This window comes from Perca fluviatilis, chromosome 9, assembly GCF_010015445.1.
Source record: "Perca fluviatilis chromosome 9, GENO_Pfluv_1.0, whole genome shotgun sequence".
Lineage (NCBI taxonomy): Eukaryota > Metazoa > Chordata > Actinopteri > Perciformes > Percidae > Perca > Perca fluviatilis.
Genome location: NC_053120.1, coordinates 34,610,591 through 34,620,590, shown reverse-complemented (window position 1 = coordinate 34,620,590; position 10,000 = coordinate 34,610,591). Strand labels below are relative to the sequence as shown.

Genomic DNA, 10,000 nt, shown 5'->3' with positions numbered 1-10,000 from the left:
CTTCTGGGCGTCGAGGGATAAAACAGCAGCCTGTGTATCCTTCCCCTGCACTGAATATATTGTATTTAAAAGCAAACGGACATTACTAAAAGAAAACACCGAAATCCAGATAAATCCAGTGCAGATAAGGGTGTACAATTGTGGAAATATGCCTACCCAATTTTGTCGCCAAAACTTTAGTTAGTATTTTTAAGTCACAGTTTAAGAGAGCAACAGGTCTGTAACTTGCCCGATCAACCTCATCCCTTCCCCCTTTCAAAAGCAAGCAAATATTTGCTTCATATAATGAACTGGGAAGCGTCTTATTTCTCATAGAATCGTTCACCATTCTCAGCATGAGTGGAACTATTTTGTCGTAATGATTTATAAAATTCACAGCCAAAGCCATCAGGACCGGATGTTTTTCCCCGAGGGGAAGGCTTGAATAGCATTCAAAAGGTCAGTTTTAGAAATTGGGGCCTCCATGTCATCTCTTGCTGCACTATCTAATTGGGGTACGTTTAAATTGGCAAAAAGTTACAGAAATCTAATTCAGTGGCCTTTACTTTACTAGAATACAGTTCCTTATAGAAGTCCCTGAAGCAAACATTTATCTCTCGGATTGGTTAGGAGTCTGCCTGATTTGGATTTTATCCTGTGAATGGCCTGTTTAGCCCTTTCGCCCCCTACTTTGGCTAGCTAACAGTTTCTCCGGTTTATCTCCAAGTTCAAAATGTTTCTGTTTAATTTTCAATAGAAGACTACTAACTACGTTTTTAAAGAATGGTATTGTATTCATATTTTAATTCCAAGATCTTGTTGTAATCAGTGGCTAAGAGGGAAGATCTATAGGTCTCTTCCAGTACTGGAAGCATTTTTCAATGTCCTTGAGGCGGATGTTAAGTTTTCTTTTCTTGGCTGATTCAAATGAAATACCGTGGCCCCCTCATAACTACTTTAAAGGTCTCCCACAAAATAGAATCAGAGACCTCTCCGTTATCATTTGTAACAAGAAACTCGTCATACGTGCATTCATGTGCTCAATAAAGAACTGGTCTTCAAGAAGAAGAGGGTTGAGGCGCCAGCTATATTTTGGGCTTGACAGGATATTTTTGAAATTAAGAGAGACTGGACTGTGATCGATATTAAAAATATTATGATAAGTAGAAGTAGTAACACTACGCAGTAATTCAGAAGCTATCAGAAAGTAATTGATTCTAGTGTAAGACTTATGGACATGAGAATAAAAGAAAATTCCTTATCTGTAGGATGCTGCAGTCGCCATATTTCAACCATATTCCTTGTTTTAATTAAATCATTCAGAATTCCCACTGAGGTTATTGCGGAGGCGGCGGGTTTTGTAGAAAGTCTATCTAGGACCGGGTCAAGATAACAATTGAAGTCGCCTCCAATAATAACATTAGAGGCAGAAGCTGGTATCAAATCAAATGCTTTACGGAAGAAGTCAGGATTGTCAATATTCGGACCGTAGATGTTAAGCATCGTTATCGGAAGGGAGTTAATATGCCCAGATATCATCAAATACCTGCCATATGGGTCTGCTGTCATACAATCAAGGTGAAATGGTACATTTTTTCGAAAAAGAATAGCAACCCCCCTAGACTTGCGGGTAAAAGGTGCTTGATAGACTTGGGAGATCCAATTCCGCTCAACGCGCCTGCTCATTTACACTAATATGCGTTTCCTGAAGAAAAATTACGTCTGGCTTTAGTGACTTGAGATGCGAGAAGACTCGACCCCTTTTAACCACATGACCCAATCCCTTTACATTCCATGTGACCAATGTAAACTTATCATTTATACTGCTATGGGTTATTCTATCGGATACTGACATCATCTCTGGAATAAAAGCAATCTGGTATCCTCTCAAAAATGCACAAAACACAATAAAACAAGACACATAAAGAATCTACCTTGTAATCTGAGGTAACACACTCAAACAAACCCATGAACCTGAACATGTCCCCTACCCGCCCCCAAGCACTTCCCCAAACGAAGCACAGACATCCCTTCATGCCGGGACCGCGACACCACGACTGAAACCCGCTTTCAAACCTGTAACTTCGCTATTAAAGCTGTGATAGCTAACTTAGCCCGGCTCCCTTGCCTAGCATACCTGACCGAAGTCAGAGAAAACAAAATGACAGTCTCTCAAAATGTTGAACACAGTTATCTAAATGAGAAAAGCAGCATCAAAATGATGCTATTAGCCCTCTGTGTAAGTATACACTAAGGGATCACAACAGCCTTAAGATCAGTTCTTTAAGTCAGTGTTCACAAAAGTCATTGCCTCACTCGGTGTGCTGAAAACCTTAAACCGATCCTTGGTTTTTTATCCGAGCCTCGCGGGGAAGAGTAGGCTGTGCTCCACCTTCCCTCCGCGCCATCCTCAGGACCTCGGTGTATTCACGCCGTTGCGCATCACCTCTGGCGTATAGTCCGGGAAAATAAGCACCTTGTTGCCTTTGTACTCCAGTTGTCGTTCCCTCCGGAGGCGGTATCGCCCTTCTCCCGATAAAAGTGGACCCTGGCAATGATGGCGCCGAGGTTTAGCTCCGACTTCGCGGGCGGCCGCGCGGGTCCGGTCGCGCCCGGTCAATAACCACCGGGACCGAAACCCGTCGTCGCGAAAAGCTTCGGAATCAATGCCTCGACAAATTCTGTTGGTTTTGCCCCTTCTTCCTGCTCAGGTATGCCGATAATCTTAATATTGCATTGCGACCCGACCTCCCGAGGTCGTCCACTTTTAGTTTGAGTGCGTCATTCTCGTTTTTCAGGCTAGCGACCGTCTTCTCCAAGCAGGTCATGCGGTTCTCATGGTCCAGCACTTGCTCTTCCACCGACTCTACCTTCTCCAATAGTTCCCTTTGCGAGCTTTGTACCTCCTTAAGCGTCTGCTCTAATTTATCAAACCTGCCGTTGATGTGGTCAAGGATCTTGTCTGAAACTTTCTCCCAGATTAAAGGCAGATGCTCGGTACGCTGTCTCGTCGCATGACCTGGTGAGCACCGCTGGCACTGTTAGCATGCGCAGCCAGAAGCTGAGGGTGGTCGAGATAACTCGACGTTTTTGACCGGCTTCTTCGGCATATCGTTGCATACACTTAACTGGTTAAGCCCCTCCTATGTAAAGTTATTCCTGAGGCTGATAAAATTAAGTACGAGACTGTCAAAATAACGATTTTAAATATTGGCAAGGAGGAGCCCCTGAAAGCACGTCTACTCCATGCGCTGCTCACTAGCGCCCCCAAATCAAGAATCGTTTTTGAATCGAAAATCGATATTGAATGGAATCGTAAGCCTAAACATCGGAATCGAATCGTGACATTTTCGGAATCGTACCCCCCTACCACAAACGGTTACTTATTTCATGCTACATGTTCATAGAAGGTAAAGTCCGCATACAAACCTGACCCGGACCCATGATGGGTCAAATAAACCTGACGAAGGCCAAATTGTGGGCCGAAACGTTGTGCCTTATTTGCACTATTAAAGTATGTTCCCAGAGCATTAAGCTGTTGTGCAGACTTTACCTTCTTTTAACATATACTTTTTTTTGTCCTGCAACACCAACTACATGGATGTGCAAAACATGGTCTTTTTGTGACTTATTTTATGCTAAATGCCCTTTTTCCAAGACCAAACCAGTTTGAAAATATAATTAAAACATTGAACACACTGTGATAAAAAAAAAAAAAAACTTTACTCAGAGTGTACGGATACTGATGATGTCATTTCTTAGTCTACAACTTGCCGCACAACATGAAAAGGGTTTGTGTGTATCAGTTTACATGTGGTCCACTGGCGAGTTGCGCCACTACTTCTCCTTTGTGTGTGTGTGTGTGTGTGTGTGTGTGTGTGTGTGTGTGTGTGTGTGTGTGTGTGTGTGTGTGTGAGTGAGCGCGAGAGAAAAAGAGACTGAAAGACTTGGTAGACACACTTCCCATATAACTAGATCCAATAAGGAATATGTGAGAGAAGATCTCCCAGCAGCCATCTGGACTGACAGTCTGCAGCTGTGCCACCAGGCCTTGCACGCACGCACGCACGCAACACACACACACACACACACACACACACACACACACACACACACACACACACACACACACACACACACAAAACACAAAAAAAAAAAAAAAACACAACACACACACACACACACACACACACACACACACACACACACACACACACACACACACACACACACTCAAAGAGTTTCTTGGACCATCCATGAATAATTCCCCTTGGACAGTAACAGACACAGAGGGGGCAGGTAAAGGACGGGGGACGACGTGACAATGTCAATTTGTAATTTTTGTGCATTTGGACCTGGAAGTGGATGTATGTTTTACCCTCATTGATTAAATATTGACTAACCAAGCCAATGGGGGAGCCGGGGGGTGGCTGCACCAAACAGTTTCCAATGACAGCTCCTCAGATGTGTAACAAATCATCTGGCGTCAGGTTTTTATTATTTATGTTTACTTAGATAGGGACAGATACAAAAAACATAGGTAAGCTGTCAACTGATGTATGTATCATAGTTTTTTTAGCTGAAGCTAATTCACGACTCTTGTCACTAGTAGGGCTTTTGGTTAAAAATAAAAATACAGATAAACATTATTAACAATAAGTGATGAAAAGAAATGAAATAAAATGGAATGAAATGAAAAAGGAAATAAAGTATACAGAGAGAGCAATATTTTATTTTATTTTTTTTATAAAAAAGGTGGCTAATGTTGGGATACATTTCAAGGTTAGTTTTCTTCACCTTTTTTGTTGTGCGCTCTAAGCCAGTATTAATAAGCTTATATCAGGAGCAGCCTAGTAGCAGTGGCCTCAGTATGCTTAAAAACAAACAAAGTCATACAACACGTCCATAAAAGCCGTTCACACCCGTTCCAACGTCCAGACTGGATGGCTGGGTGAATAGCCTCCTCCTCACTGCATCCCGCTGCCTCCCTATTCTCTTTCCAAGAATTCGGTCTCATTGTAGTCTCAAAAAAAAAAGAATTGTGAAAATTTGGATAACGGCAAACACAGTCTCTCCTGCATGGCATTCGTGACACAAAAAGTGATGGAAGTAGTTGCATGGCTTAAAAGAAAGAAGTTCTAACCCTGCCTTCTTTCACACCGCCAAACACCTGCCAATTGACTGTTAGGCTTGGAAACCATTTGGTTTCACGTCAAGAGGTTGACTCATCTTTGTTTTTTACGGCTGTTACCATTGGTTAGAGCAATTAGTGTGGACTGTCTCAGTTTTGAGGGAGAAGGATCATGCTGGAAAATAAAAGCGTGGTTTAGAGGTGTGTAAGCTGTGTCCGCATTTAAAGCTTTATAGAGCATGCTAACTGATGAGTTTTAACACATCTATCTTGATTCATTAAAATTTTAATAAGTATACTTTAAACCTTAAGTTTGCACACAGCCCACATTGTCGGCACAAATTTTTCAAAAAATCTTTCCACATTAGTTAACTTGCTAGCTAGCTAACTAACTCGGCACATGGCTAGGGCTGTGACGATAACATCATCACTGCATTTTTTTTTTTCACTTTTTGTTGGTGAAACTTACAGGAGAACAGATGTCGTGTGATATGAAATATAATGAAAGCAATAATTATTGTTTAGTTATCCTCATCGACTGTCTTCTATCCTATAGAGTTTATGGAGAGAAAGAACTTAAATTGCTTGTCGCTTCAGCTTTGCACAAGAGGATGGACGGTCCGTTAAATAGGCTATATGGGGAATTTCTTTTGTGTGTCTGATTATTATGAATTATTTCTACAGGTAACGTTCAATATATTACACGGTTGGGAAAGGCAGAGACAGTTCTCTGTTCTCAGCTGAGGTGGACATTACCGCTGCATTGTTTACTATTGCACTTAAAGCTTACTTTATGTTGTAAGCTTTAAAAGGAACACGCAGACATATTGGGACTTTGTCTTATTCACCGTATCCCCCAGAGTTAGGTAAGTCCATATGTACCCTTCTCATCTCCGTGCGTGTCGTAACTCTGACGCCCCCACCGCTAGCCTAGCTTAGCACAGATCCTGGAGGTAACTGGCTCCATCTAGCCTACTGCTCCCAATAAGTGACAAAATAACACCAACATTTTCCTATTTACATGTTGTGATTTGTATAGTCACAGCGTGTACAAATAACAAGGTCATATGAGACACAGCCATCTTCTAATTGTATTCAAACTGGGAACTATATTCTCAGAAAGGCGAAGCACTGCTACTTCTGCTCCTCACCACGGGGCTTCTCAGGTGCTGCGAGCAAATCCCTCCGCCCAAGTAGCAGTGCTTCGCCTTTCTGAGAATATAGTTCCCAGTATGTATCCTTCATTGGTCAATGAATGGAACTAAATCAGGTGACTTTAGCCATTTGTGCTTGTGTGTCTGTATCTGCTGTGTGTGTACTATGTGTGTGTATGCAGGTCTTTGCACAATATAAAATGTCCCCTGTAAAGTATGTCATTGAGTAAGTCACATGCACACCAATATTTCAGTATTATTCCGAATATGTCAATATTCCGAATTTGATTTGGGTCATGTAAACAGCATATTCCCTTTGGATATCAGAATATAAGACCTTTTTCCGAATTTGACAGGGCATTTGGAATATGCGTCTCAATCAGGGGTTTTGCCGCACTTTGCGAACAGTTTATGGCCTCTTGGCGTTGCTATTTGTACACAAACCAACCAGCCAACAGTTTGCAGAACTGCAGTAGAGATGCATGCCCAAAAGAAAAGAAGAAGAAACAGCTACTTTTAAACATTATGAAAGACTTTTTGGATATGCACAAACATCGCAACGGCATCTTTTTCAAGAGCTGGTTCGGTCCTGTTTTGCACGGCTACATGTCAACGGGAATATTAGTATATTCACTTTCATTAGCCATGTAAACAGCTTGGTGACTGAACTGAAATATGTGCATGTAAACGTAGTCAATAATTCAGACACTGCATATAACAGAAGGACAAAAGGTACAGACTGCAGTACAAGTGAGTGTTTATCCTCTTCGCTCTTCTTCATCCTGATCGCTGTCCTCTCCTCCCTCTGTCCTCTTTCTCCCCATTTGTCCCTCCCTCCATCCTTTAATAGGATCCTTGTCTGTGCAGGCTGGTAGAGCTGTGCAGAGGTCAATAGCTCCCATCTGTCACAGAGAAAGCTGTGTGGTCTACGACAAACTGCCTCTCCCACTCTCCTTAACAGCATTCACTCTCTCCAGGGACCATATCTTCAGCCTGACACTCAGCTTCCACACTAAACAGACTGCTATTTGCTATAACTAAATGTTTGTGGGGAATGGACCATATGACAAGAGAATATCATGCCATTTAATTCTACTGTGAATATTTACTATGGACAGATGATATCTGAGTTGATGAGGGGTGTGCAGGTTCAAATATGCTGCTCTGGACCACAATGCTGGACAGATGAATGGACACATGAACCAACCGACATCATCATCATTGGGCGGCGTTTTTATACTGGACCGTTTTCATACCGAACTACGGCCGAACGATTTTGTTTTTTTGGGGGGGGGAACCAACCGACATCATCATCGGGCGGCGTTTTTATACTGGACCGTTTTCATACCGAACTACAGCCGAACGATTTTGTTTTTTTTGGGGGGGGGGGTCAAATTCCTGTATTTTCCTGCCAGATATTGCGATTAGGATTCAATTTGCGATCATTATTTTTTTGCTGCATAGCGCACCTTTCTACGATCCTGTCAAAAAAAGTTATACAAAAGAAAAGAAAGATCCACTGAAAATAGGACATTTCTGTAAACAATCTGTAATATGTAACATTATTCCAGTATGTATCTTATGATAAAAAAAAGAGGAATAAAAAATGTCAAATGAAATGTTACACCAAACATTTAACTAAATAATTCACATTAGATTAATTGCGGTCTTCACAATTAGCTAATCGCATTTTTTCAAATCGCAATTTGAAAACGATTCATCCTTCAGCCCTATACCGAACCTTCCCATACATAACAAGTAAATCAGTTTCCCTTTCACATACTGTGTGTGCGGAACGTACAGTGTCTGCACGACTTTACCACTGTGTGTGCAGGTGTTTCTAATGCAATTCTTGAATAGTGGTCGGGATGCCCGAGCAACTGCAACCATTTAAGCTGTGCTGGTAAAGTGCAAATGTTTTTCAATACGAATGCACGGCACGAAAAAGGAGATTCTTCCTCCCTGCAATATTTAAAACTGATCTGCTGACTAAATAGTGCCTGCAAGTCAAAATCTTGTAGTGTAGACCAATTTCTGTTAAAGAAAAACACTGTTAAAAAAGCACTGCTCTTTCACAATAAGAGCCTCCTGCTGGTTTGTGGATGGAAAGCTTTTAATGTGAAGCAGCAGCAGGAAATGTAGGGTTTGCATCAGCAGTAGCTGAACGCAGCTCCAATATACAGCTAAAAGCAGTCAGTCAAAACACTTATTTATAAATAACTTCTACAAAGTAGGGCTGCAACTAACGATTATTTTCATAGTCAATTAATCTGTTGATTATTTTCTCGATTATTCGATTAGTTGTTTGGTCTATAAAATCAGAAAATGGTGGAAAATGTGGATCAGTGTTTCCCAAAAAGCCCAAGATGACGTCCTCAAATGTCTTGTTGTGTCCACAACTCAAAGATATTCAGTTTACTGTCAGAGGAGAGAAGAAACTAGAAATGATTCACATTTAAGAAGCTGGAATCAAATAATTTTTACTTTTGTCTTAAGAAATTACTCAAACCGACTAATCGATTATCAAAATAGTTGGAGATTAATTTAAGAGTTGACAACTAATCGATTAATCTTTGCAGCTCTACTACAAAGTTCATTTTCATTCCTATTCACCTATTGTTTTACTGTAAACATCGTCAACTGCCAATTTAGGGGACATCGCCCAACCCTATTGCCCAGCCCTAATTCACAATTAATTTCATGGAACCAATAATATAATTGTATACAGTTCAATGTGGTTACGGTTATCAAAAAGCATGCTAAACTGTGCCTGTGAAATAGTAAAGTCCTCAAAATCAATGGAAGTGAATGAGGAGCCTCACACTTGGGGGGGGATGGCAGGGACAGTGGTCGTCACTAGCTTAGTTGTAGATGACTTTAGATAGAGGTGAGTTGAGACTTATCAAGTGGTAAGTGCATGTTTTTGTTTTTTTAAGGAGTCACTTTTGTTGATCAAATGTTTAACTAGAGATGGTCCGATACCATCTTTTGCTTCCCAATACCGATTCAGATACCTGAACTTGCGTGTCGGCCGATACAGAGTGCCGATCTGATACCGGTGTGTCATATATTTTATTATCTTTTAACAGCAGTAGACTACTATCCCTGTATGGATGTGATATGATTGCTATCTTTGTTGTTAAACTCTGTGTGAAACATGAACAAACACAATGACCTTTCTTTACTATCCAGTTCGAAAATCAGGAAAAAGAACATAAACTGCTTCAAAGCAGATTTACTTCAGGGCTTAATCAGATGGTATCAGATCGGTGCATAAACTTAGTGTTTACAATGAGTTTTTTAGGGAAACATCACATTAGTGAAATGTAAATGTCCATATTTCAGTTGTGTCAAATTGGAGTACCTTACCTGTACGCAGTTTATTAAAACAAACAATGGCCACTTATAGTGACTTATAACCTGCTAGTAACATACTATTATATCTGCCTATACCTCATAACTCAATACCTTTTAATCACATTATAATGCATTATAATAGTGATTATAATGCAATATAATAAACTGAAATGGTTCAAATGTATTACAACTATGAGAATTATAATACACTAAACACATGTCAGTGAGTGACAAGCAGTTATCAAATATTATGATAGTTGACCTCATAAAGCGTGAATTATGGTTCTGCGTAAAATCAACGCCGTGGCTACGTCCGTAGGTATGTGGAGACACGGATCTACCCCCCCCCTTATAAAAAAAAAAAAAAAAAAAAAAAAAA

The 10,000-nt window shown here is 40.7% G+C and overlaps 1 protein-coding gene across 2 annotated transcripts in view; it reads right to left on the bottom strand.

Moving 5' to 3' along the window:
• arhgap39 (Rho GTPase activating protein 39) overlaps positions 1-10,000 on the bottom strand; it is a 133,102-nt gene that overhangs the window by 41,079 nt on the left and 82,023 nt on the right. The window lies entirely within an intron of this gene.